This window comes from Lycium barbarum, chromosome 1 (genome assembly GCF_019175385.1).
Source record: "Lycium barbarum isolate Lr01 chromosome 1, ASM1917538v2, whole genome shotgun sequence".
Taxonomy (NCBI): Eukaryota; Viridiplantae; Streptophyta; class Magnoliopsida; order Solanales; family Solanaceae; genus Lycium; species Lycium barbarum.
In genome coordinates, this window is record NC_083337.1 from 91,700,401 (window position 1) to 91,721,871 (window position 21,471).

Sequence of the window (21,471 nt, forward strand, 5' to 3'; positions counted from 1 at the left end):
GGTGAAAAAGGGAAGATACAACAATATTAAAAGGAGAAAGGTATGAATCTCTTCCTTTTTGTGTTAATACTAGTTTATTTACGAAGAAGACGCGATTAAATAATTGTATATTGAGTTAATTAGTTAGGAAAGTTGGAAAACAGCGTGTGGGCTGTTTTATGGAATATGTTGATATGAAAAAAGGATATTATTGATGTTGGTATTGTTGTTGTGTTGTTGACTGCTGAATTAAAAATTCGGGCAAGGCATATAAGCAGGGGAGATGCTGCCCAAATTTCTGTAGACAAATAGTGAATTAAAGAATGCTAAAAGTCTTACTATTGACAATTGGTAAATGTGACCATTTGTAGATTTTGAGCGAAACGGGAATTGAATTTGGACAAGCGTAAGACGCAGCTAAGGTATGTAAAGTATTTCCCTTCATTCTTAGGCATGTTCTGAACATAATAGGCTCGGCCGCGAGCCTTAAATATGACTCCGTTCCTCGGAATTCGATATGGAAATCTGCTCCAATTCCTTCAGTAAGATTGAAACCATATCCTTATAAAATATCTTTAAAGTATGCTTTTGTACGAAACCTTCCTAAACGGAGCCGGAATACTTTCTAATGATTATGGATGACCTCATAAGGTCTTTTATCAGTAATTTATGTATCTTGCCTCGAGTTGGTCCGAGGTGGGCCCACGGAGCCCCGATACCCCGTGAATGATATAAATTGCCTCATTTCCGTCCGTTTTTCACAGGCAACATCTGAACTAGCATTTAGAACATAATATGACTGTTTTTATATAAATCTCACAATATGGTTTTGATATCTGAAAATCTAGTTCGGGTTATGATCTGTCGTGCCTCCCCAGGTGACGTGTAGGTGCGTAGTTTGAAAACTATCTGAATACTTTGATTCGATCTGCCAGTTGGCCTATTTCTGTTCCGTTGAATCTGTAAGACGATCCGCACGTATGTGATTTTTCATTAATCAGTTCGTGCATGTGCTATGATTCCTTTCACCGGATCCCGGGCCGGTACGTATATCGTGCGGTGGGCCGCTGAGCCCCATATGTGAATTCTGAAGTATGATGTGTCCGGTTTCGGGGTACTGTGTTATATGTCCATCCCCGATTACCGAGGATATATTATGAAGTATGATGTGTCCGGGCTCGGGGTGCTGTGTTATCTGTCCGCCCCCGGGTACCGTGGTTATGTTATGATGTATGACGGAGATCGGAGAAGAATTTCTGATATATGTTGTGTTGTGGTGCCAATGGCAGGAGTGGCGACCACGTTCCTGTACCCTATATACGATTCTGTCTGTCCGTCCGGATTATCTGTCCGACTGGTTATGATTCTGTCTGTCCGTCCGGATTATCTGTCCGACTGGTTATGATTCTGTCTGTCCGTCCGGATTATCTGTCCGACTGGTTATGATTCTGTCTGTCCGTCCGGATTATCTGTCCGACTGGTTATGACTCTGTCTGTCCGTCCGGATTATCTATCCGACTGGTTATGATTTTGTCTGTCCGTCCGGATTATCTGTCCGACTGGTTATGATTCTGTCTGTCCGTCCGGATTATCTGTCCGACTGGTTATGATTCTGTATGTCCGTATGGATTCCGATTCTGTATGTCCGTAGGGATTCTGATTTTGTCTGTCTGGACCATGATTCTGTCCGTCTGGCGGGACTATGACTCTGTCTGTCCGGCTTATGAGCCTGTTTATGAGATTTCTGCGCTTCCGGTCCAGATCATGATTATGTTTGATATATTTCTGCTTTACATACTCGGTACATTTTTGTACTGACCCCCGGTTCATCGGGGGCTGCGCTACATGCCCGCAGGTACAGACGCACCAGGTGATACGCCGCCAGCGTAGGGTTCGTATTCAGCTGTTTTGAAGAGCTCCTTTGATCCGGAGCATACACTTTTGGTATATATCTTCTGTTTTCCGTATGTTCTGTATGTATGGAAATTCTAGGTACGGCGGGGCCTTGTCCCGTCATATGATTCTGTATGTCTGTAGAGGCCTGTAGATAGATGTGTGGGTTACGGGTTTCGTCTGTATGTTAGCCTTATCGGCTTATCTGTAAATGTCTGCATGTTCAGGTATATATATATGTTTGCGCGCGTGCCGTATCTGTATCGGCCTACTTCTGTAATATCCGTTTGAAAAAAAAAAATCTGTACGATACGAAATTCGGTCACATAGGTATGTACGGGTACCCAGCTAGGGTACCAGTCGCGGCCCACGGGGTTGGGTCGTGACAAAAATAACATCAGCTTACCTTATAATACTTGTACCATATCTTTTCTTGTTACTTGAACTTCGGTACCCTTGCTTGGTTGAGGCCTTCCATACCGTAGCACCGGTCGCTGGGACACACATCACATGCCCACCAATACATTCACATGTGGGATATCGTATGCATTTATATATATATATATATATATATATATATATATATATATATATATATATATATATATACATATAATTACTATCAACTAGCCCACAAAGTACTTCCAAACGCTATTCAAGCCTATCCTAATTCCAGAGCTGTGATGCACTTCCTGTCTCTCCACCAGTCTAGTCTGCCTCGTCCTACGCGTCCTCTTATGGTCTCCAACCATCCCGTATACTCTAGTTTCCCTTAGGCTACTCTAACTTCTCATTTGTCTCTTATGTCTAAATCTATAGGATTTCTTGCGCACTTCCCAGGGGGTCACCCATCCTAAGATTTCTCCCACCTTAGCACGCTTAACCTCGTAACTTCGATGGAATCCGGTGCCTTATGCTGATATAATCGCGTCCACTTCCTCGCATGACCTTTATTACATGATCTGGAGCAAGTCGAAGTCTTAAAGATTCCGAGACATTCTCGTAACACGTCTTTCCCTTTACAATTACTATTTTACCCTTTTCAATCCTCAATATTCACTTTTCACTTATGTGTGTACTACGTTTCGTCCTAGATTCCTAGATTCCCGATAGTAGTGATCGCACCTTCATCGCCATTACTTATAAGTACTCAGGTATCAGTCTGTTCGGATTCCCACTCACCATTCTTATATCATAATCTACAGCAAAACTGATTGTCGACTTTCTCCGAATCCTCCAACAGACCTTGCTCCTACTAAACCTCGGATGTTATCCATTTTAATCCTCTGGACTGCTAATCGTCTTTCCCGCTATTATTCTTCATGCCATGCCCAATCCATAATCTTTCTGAAACAACTCATCCCACTTATTGTCCGTTTACAATATTTCCTTTCCACGCTTCCTCCTGTTAGGTGTACCTAGTTAAATGACCTGATTTTGAAAAATTCTGATCGGGTCTCCTTTACAATTTTTACTATTCAAAATCTGTATGCAGCATCAATAATGCCTCACAGAGCATACAACTTTATAACACATTCCAGCCATCCAGAGCTTCCAATTTCAGGTAGCATAATAAATATGTCAAGATTTGCCTCTATGACTTTCCATATCATCAGTCACCTTCTTTCATCGTATGTAAGGCTTATATAAGGAATTTCATTTCCTATGACTTGGCTCTATCGCACGATCTAAGACAGAAAGAAGGTCAACAATCCCTAGATGCCCTCCAGTCTCCTGTTTATAAATGTGGCCGGCTTCACACCCATAAACAGGACTTTACTGGACACGACTTTGCAGACAACCCCTAGGACGACCTACTCGGATACCACTTTGTCACACCCCAATCTTACTAGGGTGTGATGGGCACCCGACCCTTATTTAGGGCCGAGCGAACCCTCTGACTCTTATTACACACATATTCTCTTTGGATTCTTATATCAAATAGAATGAAATACATAGTAAGACTTTCTTTTCATCGTACTAAGATCAAATAAAATCTATCATTACATGAAACTTGTAATATGAAGCATAATAACACATCGGCTGGTGGAGCCGCTTACAGTACTAACATTCTATACCCACGTCTCTGTCTGCAAAGTCTCTAACTGCGACCAAGACATCATAGCATAATACTCTGACCCGACAACACTCCAGGGGAAAATGGAGCTTCCCAACTTCGCTGGAACATCTTCTATAATGGCTTCTATTCATCTAGGTGCACCTACGAGGCATGAAACGCAGCCCCTGAAGAAAAGGGGTCAGCACGGAATATGTACTGAGTATGTAAGGCATGGAATACAGAAAACAGAACCATAATCGAAACAACCAGTGCAAAAGGTAAGTACATTAGCCAGAATACCAGAGTGCTTATCTTCCGAACGCAAATCATGCATACCGATGTCATATGTCAGAAAAAGTATAGAAAATAAATAGATCATCCAAAGTGCCAAAATGCTTACTTTCCAAACACAGACCATGCATGCTTAGTGCTGCGGAACGTGTAGCCGATCCATACATACATATATTATATTGCTGCGGAACGTGCAGCCCGATCCATACAAATATATTATATTGCTGCGGAACGTGCAGCCCGATCCATACATATGTGTTATATTGCTGCGGAACGTGCAGCCCGATCCATACATATATATTATATTGCTGCGGAACGTGCAGCCCGATCCATTTATATATTTTATATTAGTGCCGAGGAACGTACGGCCCGATCCATATATAACATAACATGTTAGTGCCGAGTATAACATAGTGCGCACAATGACATAACCGGCCCGGGGCTCGGCGAACGATATAACAATAGTATGCACGAGCAGAGTAGTGAGAAACCATATGCATATAATCAATTCTAAGACTCGATGAACAAGTATACTTACCGACACCTGAAGGCTCAGAAACAAGTTTCGGGTCAATCCGATTTAGTATAAGAAAGTTACGAGCGTTTGAAGTACAGAACCTTCTACGAACGTTTCAGAAGCCATTTTTGGAAAATCAAAGCAACAATCATATCAAGTACCTTTCGGATATCGTTACGGACCAAATCAAATAGAGCTTTTGGAACCATATGTACGTATCAAGATATGTCAAAAACTCCATGGAATAATCAATCGTGCTATCATTTGAAAACCAAGATATTAGTCATACCAATTATCTCTCGAATGCTATTCGGAAACATATCAAATAGATCTTCGGACATCATAGATACGCATCAAAACCATATGAAATAGCTTATGGAAGTCAAGAATATTAGCCATCCTAGTGGCTCTAAGAATAGGAATTTCTTTGAGATCATACATATACGTCATCTGCTCGTTTCATAAGGATCATGCCAAAAGAGAGAAAGAGTAAGCCTTACATACCTTGCCCGGTTCCTAAGCTAATCTGAACTTAAGTCTTTGGCTTTCGCAAGATCTACAACAATATTAATAGATACCAACATTAGCTATAGATACTTAGAAGTCCAATCCTAAACTAGCACTTCATTTACAGAAATTTTGGCAGCATTTCCCCTGTAAATACAACCAACCCCGAGAATCCAACTCGGCCAAATTATCAACAACAATCCGAGAATTTAACTCGGCCAAATTATCAACAACAATACGAACAACCACACTAACAAATTCAACTATTAATTCAAAATGCATTCTAACGTTAGTAACTCCTTTTACATAATCCGACGACATTTCATTTACATTCAATTTAGTCACATACAATCCCAAGTTTCAATTTAAACTCTTTTATATTCTACCGAAAATCGAGCAGCATCTCCCTTGTTTATATGCCTAGCCCGAGATTCCTACTCAACAACCAACAACATCAACAACAATACCAATAATATTAACATCATTTCCAATACCGACGTATGCCATAAAACAGCCCGCACACTGTTTTCAAAATTTCTCAACCAACCAAATTTGCGATATAGCTATTTCATAATTTTATTTCCGCAAAGACGTCGAAGTTAATACCAATAACATCAATACATACATCCTACAAGTTAAATAAATAAATATACATTTTATCCAAAATTCTCCTAACGCCTCAAACCATAATACAACCACACCGATAAACGAATTTATCACACTATTTTCTCCGTTCTAGTTCGTTAAAACTCTAAATAAACTTCCTAGCAATGAAACGCAACCTTAATCTTACCTCAAGTGTGCAGCCACCACGTCCACCCTCTTCTTTTTGGTTGATTTTTAGTTCAAATTGAAGACAAAGTGACGTACAACACTTTTCTCTTCATGAGCTTCGGGATTCGGGGCTCAGATTTCGATCAAAATTGGTTTTTCTTCTCCAAGTCTCTTTTTCTCTCTCTCTCTCCGGAATTTTCTGGGTGTTTGGGTCTGAAAAATGAGGAGAAAGGGCTGAAATCTCATTTAAATAGGCGTGGGTCATGGGCCTAATCCGGTTGGGCCCGGATTGGGCCTAGCCCACTGACCTTTCTGCCTTAAAGAGTCCATATCGCCTTATCCCGACGTCTCCTGTGGACCCACGACCTATGGTTGGAAAGATAATTCAATTATCTACAACTTTCATTCTGGGAGATTTCCCAAATTCCCAAACACTGATGGGGTTATGGCCTCCCGAAGTCAAATCACCCAAAAACGTAACTTAAAAATATTTGTTTGGATGGCTTCCACTTTGATTTGGCTCATGGGTTCTTCTTGAGTTGTGCTTAAATTCACATATGTGGTTCATATAACTTGTCACGTGTTCCTAAAAAAATCTCGATGTGTGGGCCCTACCTCCGCTTACGACTAATCCGACTTGCAAAAATACGAAATATAATACTATCAACGTGAGTTTAAATTATGTAGTAACAACGTGATTGTCAATGTATGAGGAAGCACGTGTCACGCTCAGGCTCTGAAAATGCGGGGTATAACAGCCTACTCAGCCGAAGATTATGCGAGGTTATATCTCAAGGAAATTGTGCGACTTCATGGAATTCCTTTGGCCATTATCACAGACAGAGGGGCACATTTTACAGCCATGTTTTGGAAGTCTTTTCAAGAAGTTCTAGGCACTCAAGTAAAGCTTAGTACGACATTTCACCCGTAGACTGATGGACAAGCCGAACGCACTATTCAGACCTTAGAGGATATGCTGCGAGCATGTGTGCTAGATTTCGGTGGAAGCTAGGATGATCACTTACCGCTAATTGAATTTGCGTACAATAATAGCTATCATTCCAGCCTTCAAATGGCTCCATACGAGGCCTTATATGGGAGGAAATGTAGATCTCCAGTTGGATGGTTTGAAACAGGAGAATTTCAAGTTGGCGATTGGGTGTTCCTGAAAGTATCACCGATGAAGAGAGTGATGAGATTTGGCAAGAAAGGAAAGATGAACCTAAGGTATATTGGACCTTATAGGGTTGTCCGTAAAGTGGGTCACGTGGCACATGAACTAGACTTACCCTCAGAGCTTGAAGCAGTTCACCCAGTCTTTCATGTTTCTATGCTCCGCAAGTGTATCAGAGACCCAACAAGAATAGTTCCGGTTGACGATGTGCAAGTGACGGAGAAGCTAACATACGAAGAAGTGCCTATTGCTATTTTAGATAGACAAGTACGAAGGCTTCGGAATAAAGAGGTTGTTTCAGTCAAAATTCTATGGCGGAACAACAATCGGGAAGAAATGACTTGGGAAGCAGAGAAGAAGATGAAATCTATGTACCCCCATTTGTTCCAATCCCCGGAAGAGATTCAAGATGAAACGTCGACGCGATAAGGTATGTATGCTTTATTTTTTTTATGTTTTTGGTCGTGTGTGGCCATAGATGTATTGATATTATGATGTAGCCCTGTGAGGCAATGATATGTTGGGTTGCTGTGACAGGTTAGTAGTGCAAGATTACAGGGGAAACTCTGACGAAATTTTTGTAGAATCTCGAGTGTTTAACATTCGAGGACAAATGTTCCAAAAAGGGGGAAGAATGTTACACCTCGGAAATTTTTCCGTTAGTGTACAGTGAGTAGGCTAACAAAGGACATAGCGTATGCGGTGTTTTGGAGACGAGTGATAACGTCCTGTAGATTGGTATCGAAGTGTTGAACAATTGTCAAGAAGGTTCCATAAGGATCGGAGATGAAACGAAGTGAAGAAAATGAGATTCAGTGAACTGGTAGGTTATACGGTCAACTATACGGACCGTAAAAAAAGGGTTTTACGGCCGTATACTGAACTGTAGAAGTGTCACAGAAGAGACTGCTGAAGGGTGAGTTTTACGGTAGGTTATACGGACCGTATAATGGTTTGACGGTCCGTAAAATGAACCTTGAAGTTGACACAGAGAAGAGTGACCACTGGATCAGTTTTACGGTCAATTATATGGACCGTATAAATTTATACGGACCGTATAATGGACCATAAAATGGCATCGGGACTGATTTGCATTTTATAAAAATATGATCCAAGTTTCATTTTCTCATTTCCTCTTCTCACTCCACGACCATCTCTCTCTCTAGAACATTCCATACTCTTCCAAAACAAGACTTCAAGTAGAAATTTAGGATCAATATCATCAATCTACAAAAACCTAGTGTAAGAACACATCAAAAGGATCATTTAAGGCAAGAAATTTCATAGAAGGTGGAACTAGGGTTTGGCTAAAGTGAAGCATTCCAACTCAAGACTTGTTCAACTATTATCTAAGGTATGTTTCATGACTTTATCATGTTATTTAAGGTATTAGGAGGCTAGGAAGCTTGAATGGTAGAAAGACATAGAAAATGGGTCTTGAATGGATGAATAGTGTCATCATTGGATGATAGTGGGATTGAATCAAGAATGTTGAAGTGTTAGGATTACGAATACGATATTAATAATGTTTATATCATGAAACAAGTATTAAAGGTGCGAGAACACAATAATGAGCTATACGGATAAATGTGGGAAAATTGGAGGGAAATGGTGAAATATGGTGAATAGATATAAATGATGGTTGTTGGTTGTAATATTGTGGATGTTGTGGTGAACATTGGGAATTGATATAGATGATGGGAAAAGTAGTACAAATAAAGGAAGTGCTGCCCAATTTTCTCTAGAAATAGTGACGTATTCTCTTAAGTCGATTAACTAATGTTAGTCCAATTCTCTCGTGAAGGTAACGACGTGACCTTGAAGGAAGATAAGGTATCTAAGCGACAAGGTATGTGAGGCTAGTCCTTTCCTTCTAACGGCATGAATCTTATAACTCGAATCCTTATCTTCTTCATTAGTTCCTATATTCCGAAAAGTTAAAAGCCTACTTCTATAAATGCTTATATGAGATAAGAGACATGATATGATGATGCTAGAATGATGATGATGTTATTCATTGCCTACACTCACCTTATGTGCTAGTTCTTTCAAGGTGAGGCAGAATGTCCATGATTGCTCCATAATGTAATCGGGGGATCACGACCTTACGTCACCCCGATAGAGTAAAGTCAATCTCGAGTCTTATGCAGGTACTATGATAAGATAAGTATGTTATAATGAGCACATTATTATGATTATTTTATGATAAGCATGGCATGAGCATTTCACACCGGGCCTAGTTGGCCGGGCAGTCACCGCTGAGGCGGGCAGCTATACGGATACGCCATGACCTTCTGGCATGGGCAGACACCACTAGTGGGTGGCATGAGATCGTACCCCGGACGCGGGCTAATGTTATTGATTATCACACCGTTCCGATATGGACGGGCAACCTGCATATGATGCATACATGTTATGATGATAAGTATGAGTAAGACAGCATGCATTATTTCATTTAGGAATGTCAGTCGGGTCCAGATGTTTCACATTGATGTTCTAATTATACTATTAATATCTTTCTTCATTATTTATGCCTCTCATACTCAGTACAATATTCGTACTGACGTCCATTTTCTTTGGACGCTGTGTTCATGCCCACAGGTAGACAGGGAGGCGAGCTTGATCCAGATTCTTAGGAGCTGACAGCGGACTGAAATCACTCAATTGTTCGGAGGTGCTTATGATTGTTCCTTTGGTGTATATACATTTTGGGCACGACGGAGTCTTGCTCCGTCTATATGTACAATATGTCAGTAGAGGCTCGTAGATGCGCAGTGTGGGTAGTATGGTCTCACATTTTTCATGTATATGTGTACTTATTATTTTTATATACTAAAGATATCTATATATATATAAAAGTATTTATATTTCCCTATAAACTATGACTTTTCCGTGCTTGAGTCAAAAGAAATAAAAAGGGCATTAATCGAGTAAGGTGAGTAGTAGAGCCAGCGGTGCTCGGTGGTTAGCCCCGGATACCCGTCGCGGCCCCCAGCTGGGTCGTGACAATTTCCTCCTGGAGTGTTGCCGAGTCAGAGTATTCATGCTATGGTATATTGGTCGATGTTAGAGACTTTGCAGACATAGTCGTGGGTATAGAAAGTCAGTCTTGTAATCTGTTATGTAAGCTGACGTACCATTATGCATATTGTTACAAAGTCAAAATGACTACAGATTTTACTTGACTTGAGAACGACGAAAAGAATGTTTCTGAAAGCCCTTATTATATATTTCATTTTTGTTTGACTTAAGAGTCCTAAGCGATTATGTGTGTAGTAAGAGTCAGCGGGTTTGCTCGGCCCTAAGTAAGGGTCGGGTGCCCATCTCACCCTAGCGAGGTTAGGGTGTGACATAAAGTATTTAGATTTCTATATAAAATATGTTTCCCTGTAACTTCATGTACAAAGTTGATAAAAAGGGCTTTAAATGAGTAAGATGAGTAGTAGACCTAGCGGTGCTCGTTGGCTATCCCCGAGTACCCGTCGCGGCCCCCTAGCTGGGTCGTGACAGAAGTGGTATCAGAGCAGTTCATCCTAGGAAGTGTCTACGAGCCGTGTCTAGTAGAGTCTTGTTTATGGTGTGTTGCGCGCCACGCTAATAAACAAGAGGCTACAAGGCATTTAGGAAAATGACTGTCTTTCTTCTTATGAGATCGTGCGATAGAGCCATGTCTAAGATTATATTCCTCCTAAAAGTGTGTTATGATTTCAGAAAAATGCCGCCAAAGGGAAAAGCTACAGCCGCCCAGAAGGGCAAAGCTACGACAAAGAGGCGGGCAGAAAGAGAGCCTCCGACGTATGTAGAGGAGGACAAATCACAAAATGAGGCCTCGCCCAATGTAGAAGAGCAAGGAGGAGCCTCAGTTCCAATTCCTCCCCCAGTTACTTCGGGTCAACAAGTGACCGAAGCTATTCATCTATTGACGCAATTGGTTGCCGCCCAGGCATAGCGGCAGAGTGCGAGCCCGAGTGATCGTTCAGCCAGTACGAGAGCTCGTGATTTCCTGACTCTGAATCCTCCGGAATTTTTTGGGTCGAAGCCGGATGAGGACCCACAAGGCTTTATCGATGAGATGTTGAGGACGCTGAAACTTATGCATGCTACTAAGACCGAGTCGGTAGAGTTGGCTTCTTATAGACTCCGCGATGTGGCGGTATTGTGGTATAACAATTGGATAACGTCAAGATCAGAAAGTGCACCTCCTTCTGTTTGGAAAGAGTTTGTTGATGCTTTCATTTGCCACTATTTACCGCCCGAGGTCCGCCGAGCTAGAGCGGACAGGTTTTTGAATCTGAAGCAGGGAAGCATGAGTGCTCTGGAGTACTGTATGCAGTTTAATTCTCTGGCTAGGTATTCCCCAACTATGGTGACCGACATGGGCGATCGTGTACACAGATTCGTGAGTGGTTTGGGGCCACATTTGTTTAGAGATTGTCTGACGGCCTCTTTGCAAGACGGGATGGATATTTCCCGAATACAGGCACATGCTCAGAATCTTGAGGAACGACAACAGCTGCAGAGAAGTGATCGTGACAATGACAGAAGGCAAGGTAAGAGGGTTAGGTCTATGGGGGTGAGCAGTGAATATAGAGAGGGATCGAGACATATGCATTCCAGGCACTCAGGTCAGTCAGCGACTAGTGCGCCTCCAATATTCTCAGCTAGGAGGATCGATTGTTCTTTTCAGACAGGACAGGGCCAGAGTTCGAGGCCCTCAGATTCTCAGTTTAGGGGAGATTCTAGTCAGAGAAGACCCTCGGTACCGCGGTGCAGTCAGTGCGGTAGACTGCATTCCGGACAGTGCCGTCAGGGTTCAGATGCTTGCTATGCCTGCGGGCAGGTTGGTCATATGATGTGAGATTACCCTTCAGCAAGAGGTAGAGTTGGGACTCAGCCTACGAGATCATCAGCTGGGTCTTCTTAAGTACGTCCAATAGCACAGACTCCTCAGACTACAGCAGGTAGAGGCAGAGGCAGAGGGGGAACATCCATTTCAGGTGCCGTTCAGCCCCGCGTATATGCCTTGGCGGGGCGACAGGATCTTGAGTCCTCCCCAGATGTTGTCACAGGTACATTGGCTATATTTTCCCGTGATGTATATGCTTTGATCGATCCAGGTTCTACTTTCTCTTACGTTACTCCGTATATCGCGGATTGTATTGGGGTGAAACCCGAGCCTATTAAAACTTTTGAGGTATTCACTTCGGTTGGTGATCCGGTAATAGCAAGGAAAGTTTACAAAAATTGTGTCGTTGTGATATGTGATCGCCAGACTAAAGTCGATTTGATTGAGCTTGAAATGATAGATTTCGACGTAATTATGGGTATGGATTGGTTGGCCTCATGTTTTGCTAATATTGATTGCCGAGCAAAAATGGTTCGATTCCAATTTCCAGGAGAGCCCGTACTTGAATGGAAGGGTAACACGGCATCCCCTAATGGTAGGTTTATTTCCTACCTTAAGGTAAGAAAGATGATAGCTAAGGGCTATATTTATCATCTAGTTCGGGTTTATGACACCGAGGCAAGGTCGCCAGCTTTTCAATCTGTTCCGGCAGTGAATGAATTCCCAGATGTATTTCCAGACGAACTACCAGGTCTTCCTCCTAAGAGGGAAATTGACTTCACTATTGATGTATTGCCGGACACTGAGCCCATTTCTATTCCTCCTTATCGAATGGCTCCGGCAAAATTGAAAGAGTTGAAGGCACAGTTGAAGGATTTGCTTGAAAAGGGGTATATAAGGCCCAGTTCATCGCCGTGGGGAGCACCAGTCTTGTTTGTGAGAAAGAAGGACGGATCTCTACAGATGTGTATTGATTACAGACAGTTAAACAAGGTAACAATAAAGAACAAGTATCCCCTCCCCAGAATTGACGATTTGTTTGACCAATTACAGGGTGCCAAGTGGTTCTCTAAGATAGATCTGAGATCTGGTTATCATCAAGTGAGAATTAGGGAAGAAGATATTCCCAAAACCGCTTTCAGAACGAGGTATGGCCACTATGAGTTTCGAGTGATGTCGTTTGGGTTGACGAATGCTCCGGCAGTGTTTATGAATCTAATGAATAATGTGTTCAGGCCATTTCTGGATCTCTTCGTGATAGTATTTATTGACGATATTCTAGTGTATTCCCGCACAGAATCAGAACATGCAGATCACTTGCGAATTATCCTTGGAGTTCTTCGAGCCCAAAACTTATATGTAAAATTCTCAAAGTGCGAGTTTTGGCTAAATTCTGTGGCATTCCTGGGTCATATTATTTCAGATGATGGCATCCGAGTTGACACTCAGAAAATAGAAGCTGTGAAGACTTGGCCAAGGCCTACAACGCCTATGGAAGTTCGTAGTTTTCTGGTTTTGGCAGGTTATTATAGAAGTTTTGTAGAGGGTTTTTCATCTATTTTAGCTCCATTGATGAAGCTAACCCAGAAGTCGGCAAAATTTCAGTGGGACGATGCATGCGAGCGTAGTTTCCAAGAGTTGAAGGAAAGGTTGACCTCAGCTCCAGTACTAACACTTCCAGAAGGGCCAGATGGCTATGTTGTGTATTGTGATACTTCTGGTGTGGGACTAGGATGTGTATTAATGCAGTATGGGAAAGTTATTGCATACGCTTCAAGACAGTTGCGGAAACATGAGAAGAATTATCCAACCCATGATCTCGAATTAGCCGCGGTTATTCACGCCTTAAAGATATGGAGGGATTATTTGTATGGTGTGCACGTCGATATCTATACAGATGACAAGAGTCTCCAGCATATTTTCAAACAGAAGGAGTTAAACCTGCGGCAGAGGCGATGGTTAGAATTGTTGAAAGACTATGATGTGGACATTTTTTACCACCTTGGAAAAGCTAATGTAGTAGCCGATGTGCTTAGCTGTCGATCAATGGGTAGCTTATGTGAAGTTCCTCCAGAAAAGAAGGAGATGGCTCGCGAGCTCCATCGATTAACAAGTCTTGCAATACGTGCAATTGATTTGGGTAATACAGGCATCAGCATTAATCACCCAACAGTTTCATCCTTGAATATGGAAGTGAAGCAATGGCAATATGAAGATTCTCAATTAAGCCGATACCGAGACCTGTCTCTTGAAAAGGAAAAGTCTCCATTTGAAGTTTCCGTAGATGGGATCCTTAGATATCGAGGCAGGCTATGTGTACCGGATGTAGCAAAATTGCGCCAACAGATTTTAGAGGAAGCACACTATTCTCGGTATTCTATTCGTCCCGGTGCAACTAAAATGTATCATGACCTCAAATTGATATACTGGTGGGATGGCATGAAGAGGGACATAGCAGATTTTGTGGCACAATGTCCGAATTGCCAACAGGTAAAAGCCGAACATCAGAAGCCAAGGGGCTTGTTGCAAGCAATGGAAATTTCTACTTTGAAATGGGAAGTGATCAACATGGATTTCATCGTGGGATTACCCCGTTCCCGTGGCAGGTATGATTCAATATGGGTGATTGTGGACAGACTCTCAATAGCAGCTCATTTCCTCCCGGTCAGAACCACGTATTCGGCAGAAGACTATGCCAGGTTGTATCTAAAAGAAATTGGGCGACTTCATGGAATTCCTTTGGCCATTATAATAGACAGAGGGGTACAGTTTACAGCCAAGTTTTGGAAGTCCTTTCAAGAAGGTCTAGGTACTCAAGTTAAGCTCAGCACGGCGTTTCATCCACAGACCGACGGGAAAGCCGAACGCACTATTCAGACCTTGGAAGATATGCTACGAGCATGTGTGCTGGACTTTGGTGGTAGTTGGGATGAGCATTTTCCCCTTATTGAATTTTCCTATAACAACAGCTATCATTTCGGTATTCAAATGGCTCCGTATGAAGCTTTGTATGGAAGGAAATGTAGATCTCCAATTGGATGGTTTGAAACCGGGGAAACACAATTGATAGGCCCCGACTTGATCCAACAAGCAGTCGAAAAGGTTAAAGTGATTCCAGACTGACTGTTAACAGCCCAAAGTCGTCAAAAGTCTTATGCAGACAACCGCCGACGAGACTTGGCATTTCAAGCTAATGACTGGGTATTTTTGAAAGTCTCGCCTATGAAAGGAGTAATGGAATTTGGTAAAAAGGGGAAGTTGAGTCCAAGATACATTGGACCTTATCGAATCATCCGTAAGGTGGGTCGAGTAGCCTATGAACTGGACTTGCCCTCAGAGCTCGAGTTCGTACACCCAATTTTTCATCTTTCAATGCTCCGCAAGTGTATCGGAGACCCCACAAGAATAGTTCCGGTGGATGATGTCCAGGTGACAGAAAAATTGACATATGAAGAAGTGTCGGTTGCTATCCTAGATAGACAGGTGCGAAGGCTTCGGAATAAAGAGGTCGCTTCAGTCAAGGTTCTATGGCGAAACAACAACAAGGAAGAAATGACTTGGGAAGTGGAAGAGAAGGTGAAGGCTAAATATCCGCATCTATTCCAATCTCCAGAAGAGGTTCGTGATGACACGTCGAGATCGCAAGGTATGTATACTTACTTTTATGCTTTTGGTCGTGTGTGGCCATAGATATGTTCATATTGTGATGTAGCCCTGTGAGGCGATGATATTATGGGTTGTTGTGACAGGTTGGTAGTGTCAAATTACAGGGGAAACTCTGGCGAAAATTTTGTAGAATCTCGACTGTTTAACATTCGAGGACGAATGTTCCAAAAGGGGGGAAGAATGTTACACCTTGGGAAATTCCCCGTACATGTACTGTGAATAGGAAAATGAAGGTCATGGCGTATACGACTTGTCGTTGAGTGAGGAATAGTAGTTTATAACCCCAAACGAGATTTCAAAACCATTCGAGACGAGGGAAGGAAGTTGTTAAGGAAAGCGAGTCGTATGTTGTATATCGGATAAGAATAACGAGCAACGATGTGGTGAGGGCATAATGGTGTCTTAGAGACATGCAATGACGTCCCTTAGATTGGTATTGAAGTGTTAAACAAGTGTTAAGAAGGTTCCATAAGGATCGGGGATCAAACGAGTCGACGAGAACAAAAACGGAACCACTGGGCATTATACGGTCCAATCTACGGACCGTATAAATTATACCAGCAGTAGATTTGGCCGTATAATTGGCCAAAGGAGGGACCAACCACTGGACCAAATGTACGCCCATACATACAGTCCGTATAAATAGTACGGACCGTATGTTGGTCCGTATAAGTTAGCTCGGCCAACTTTTAAGTTTAAGTGTAAGGGTCCATTTTATTTCATCCATTTCATTTCCTCCACTCTCAAACTCAATAACTCTCTAGAAAAGTCTCAAAACACTTCCACCACAAAAATACCAAGGAAATCAATGATCAACAACATCAAATTCATGAATCAAAGTGTATGAAACCCAAATAGAGTTCATCTTCATCATAGAAAATCAAAGGAGGTGAGATAGGGTTTTGGTGCTAGAGGAGTATTATCATTCAAGGCTTGTTCAACTATCATCTAAGGTAAGTTTCATGACTTTAGCATGTTGTTTAAGGTATTAGAAGGTTAAGAAGCTTGAATTGTAGAAGGACATGGAAAGTGGGTCTTGAATGAGTGAATAGAGTCACCATTGAATGATAATGGAATGGAATCATGAATGTTGGTACGTTATGATTATGAATATGCTATAAATGATGTTTAGACCATGAGATAAGTAATATACATGAGAAAATGCAATAACGAGCTAAAACCATTAAATATGGAAAAAAATTGGAGAAAAATGGTGGATTTCTCTAAATGTGTATGAGCGAGGAATGTTGATACTATATTGTGAGTCTTGTTCCGTCTATGTATACAGTATGTCAGTAGAGGCTCGTAGATACGCAGTGTGGGTTAGATGGTCTCACAAGATGTTATCACATGTATATATATATATATTTTGATGGTAGAGAAGCAAATGTATATAAAGTATTTATGTTTCTATATATAATATGTTTCCCTATAACTTCATGTACAAAGTTAATAAAAAGGGCTTTAAATGAGTAAGATGAGTAGTAGACCTAGCGGTACTCGGTGGCTAGCCCCGGGTACCCGTCGCGGCCCCCTAGCTGGGTCGTGACAGTTCACCTATGAAGGGTGTCATGAGGTTTGGTAAGAAGGGAAAGTTGAGCCCCAGGTACATTGGTCCATTCGATATTGTGGACTGTATCGGCGATGTAGCTTATGAGTTAGCATTACCGCCAGGCTTGGCGGGAGTTCACCCGGTCTTTCATGTTTCGATGCTGAAGAAATACCATGCCAACAGTACCTACATTGTCCGTTGGGATTCTATATTGCTTGTTGAGAATTTGACTTACGAGAAGGAACCTATCGTGATCTTGGATAGTCAAGTTCGGAAGTTGAAGTCAAAGGAGATTACTTCTGTGAAGGTGTAGTTGAAGCCCGCCCTGTGGAAGAGGCTATGTTACACCTCGAAATATTTTCCGTTAATGCACAATGAATAGACAAACGAAGGGAACGAAGTATACGATGTTTCAATAAGTAAGAAATGGCATTTAATGATCCTCATTGAGATTTCAAAGACATTCGAGGTAAGAGAAGAAAGTTACCAAGAAAGGGCAAGGTATACGTGATGTATCGGAAGGTATTTACGAGTACCGAGTTAATGATGACTTAATGACATTTTGGAGAAGAGTTATAACTTCCCTTAGATTGTTAGTGAGGTGCTAAACAAGTGTCAAGAAGGTTTCATAAGGATTGGAGATCGAACGAAACGACGGAAACCATTTCAGGGAAGTGGAGTTATACAACCACTTATACGGTCCATATAATTTTATACGGTCCTTATAACTCCCAGCAGGGAGATGATTTTCAGGGTGGTGAACCACAACCACTTATACGGACCGTACAATACTATACAGACCGTATAGTACCCGACGGGCTGATTTTTAGTTTTTGTATAAATAGATGCCTTGGGTTCTTTTACTTTATTTTTCATCTTCTACAAATATTGAGAGCTCAAAACCTTCCCTAAGCACATTCCACTCAAGTCCAAGAGAACACAAAGATCAAAAGACTAGAATCAAGTGTTCATGTGTTAGAAAGCTTCCTAGGGTTAGAGGACTACAAGAAATACATGGGCATTGTAGCTAGGGTTTTGCACAAAGGTGATAGCTGCTCCAAAGCTTGTTTCTATGGGATGAAAAGGCTAGTTTCCATGCTTATTTCATGTTGTTGAGAATGTATGGTTGTAGCAAAACTTGGGTGGAAGGAGAAAGTAGAAAATGAAGTCTAAATGTGGTTTTCATGATGTTTATAAGTAGTAATCTATATTGAGTCATCGTTCTTAGTATGATATGGATATAATCATATTATGGAAGGTAATAATGGTGATGAAGAAGTGTTATATGAAAATGTGCTAAAATGGGTATGGAGTTGTTGGCATAAGTTGAACATAATGATGAGTGTTGGAAGCCTAATGTAATGTGATTACGTTATTATGATACCATGAGTGTATTGTAGATGTTATTGTGGTTGTTGGGAGTTGTTTGATTACATGATGGAAGTTGACGAAATAGGGGAGATGCTGGCCAATTTTCATTAGACTATGAATTATTCTAGTTTGAATTTAAGAGAATCATTAAGGCTTAACCATGGTACGAATCCTTCTAAATGTAGATTATTCAAGCTTCAACGGTGAACGTTGGGTAACTGAGGAGACAAAGCGATATGTAAGTCTAACCCTTCTTTCAATAAGGCATGGTTCCTTGACCATATATCTATTTTTTCATGAGCCTATGATGTCCTCCAAATGATCCTATCTTTAAAAACGACTAAAGCTCATGATTCTCGCTATGTTACGATTCTATGAAATTCCTTATATGATGAGTGATCCTCTAAGGATGGATAAAATGAAACGATGATAGTAATGATGTCAAGGATGCTTATGAGCATTTATGTGTATGTGCCTATGTATGGCTATTATGTAACACCGAGCTTATATGGCTGGGTATGATATGTATCGCGCGCACACCACTGCAGTTAGGTACGAATAACCCTTAGCCTTGGTAGGGCCAGGTATGTATGATCACCGAGCCTTGCCGTGGCCGGGTATGTGAAACACTGATCCTCCATGGTCGGGTATGCTATGATTATAAATATGCTATGAATATGATTATGCTAGGAACATGAGTATGTAAACGAATACTTAAATGAGTACGGATATGAATACGTATACAGATATGGATGTATGTACACAATCACGCATTAGAAATGGAAGGTCCCTATGGAAAGCTTGTAAGTGTTTGTGTCGATGGTTCTACTACCTCCCATCTTATGCTATCTCTTATGTTGTTTACTATGCTTCTAATGATGTTGATCATGCTTTACATACTCAGTACATTCTTCGTACTGACGTCCTTTTGTTGTGGACACTGCGTCATGCCCGCAGGTGGCCTGGGAGACAGGCTTGATCCATAGCTTTATTACTCAGGGACTACGCAGCAGAGCTTCATGTCATTCGTAGCTACAACTTTTGGTATTTATTCTTTTGTGTACATACTTATGGGACGGCGGGGTCCTGTCCCACCTATACGATAAGATATACTCTCCTTAGAGGCTCATAGACATGTGTATATGGTTAGATGTATTTGGCCTTGTCAGCTTATATTTTGTATATTACTTTGATAGCCTCGTCGGCTTACGAACATTGATATGAGCATAGTGGTTGATGATGATATAAATGTATTATTGCCTAATGAGTTTAGTATGAATGATGGATAGAAAGTATGAGTAAGCCATGTGGCTCACCTAGATGCAAATGTGTATGCACGTCAAGAGGTGCCCGGGTGGGTTGGCACCGGGTACCCGTCATGGCCATCCGGTTGGGTCGTGATAAAAGTGGTATCAAAGAAGTTTTATCCTAGAGAGTGTCTATGAGCCGTGTCCAATAGAGTTTTGGTTATGGGTGTGTTGCGCGCCACACTTATAAACAAGAGGCTGCGGGCATTTTAGGAATGAATGACCTTCTTTCTTCATAAGATCGTGCGATAGAGCTATGACATAAGAACTTCTTTTTCCTTAACCGTGTGTTATGTATTTTAGAGATGCCTGTAAAGAGAAAGGCTACGGCAGCCCAAAAGGGCAAAATAGTGGCAGAAAAGTGGGCTGAAAGAGCATCGCCAACGGTTGTAGAGGAAAGTGAGTCCATGAATGCGGCTCAATCTCAGTCCTCTCATTCAGTGCCTATTTTTGAGGAGCATGAGGGAGCCTCAGCCCCAGCTCCAGCACCTCCACCGGATGCTTCAGGCCAAGATGTAAAAGAGGCCATTCATTTGCTTACTCAATTGGTTGCCGCCCAGACTCAGCGGCAGGGTATAGGGCAAGCTGATAGGGCTGTTAGTGCAAGGGCCCGTGATTTAATTAGCTTGAACCCTCTGAAATTCTTTGGATCAAAGCCGGATGAAGACCCTCAGAATTTTATTGATGGAATGTTGAGGACACTTCGGTTGATGCATGCTTCGGACATTGAATCGGTGGAGTTAGCATCCTATAGATTGAGGGATGTCGCGATCCATTGGTACACGGTTTGGTCGGCTTCACGGGGAGCCAATGCGCCTCCCCCGGTATGGCAAGAATTTGTAGATGCCTTTCTCCGACATTACCTGCCTCCAGAGGTTCGGCGAGCTAGAGCCGATAAGTTCTTGAATCTGAGGCAAGGCAACATGAGTGCCTTAGAGTATAGTCTCCGCTTTAATTCTTTGGCTAGGTATGCTTCAGCTATCGTAGTGGATATGTGTTATATCCCGTATTTTGTACATTGGGATATTCCGAGCTAACTACGATAAGGCTATTTTCCGATTTTGTCTTAATGAACAAGTTGCTTGTAAGTATTATTAGTATGGAATATTAAGGAAGTCTAGGGGTAAAAAGAGAAATTCACAAGGTGGACTATGGTAATATTGAGAAAGGATAAGGGAAAAATTGGAATTAGGGAAATAATATTTCATGAATTACAACACAAAAAAAAAAAAAAAAGATTAGTCTTGAAATAAATAGGCCAAGTGGGCCGTTTATGTGGTGTGGGCCTTGGCCCACATGGATGATTAATGTGTATAAATAAAAGATGACCTATGGATCATATTATTCATCTCCTTCTAATTCAAGAAACTTGAAGAAGCTTCAAGAAAAAAAAATATAGTAGTATTCGGCCTTGGCAAAAAAAAATTGGTGCCATGGAAATTTATCAAGAAAAATTATTTTCTTCTAGTATTCCAACTAATTTGAAGGCCCTAATTAACATGGAGTGGTTGTTGGAACAAGCAAAGTATTCATGG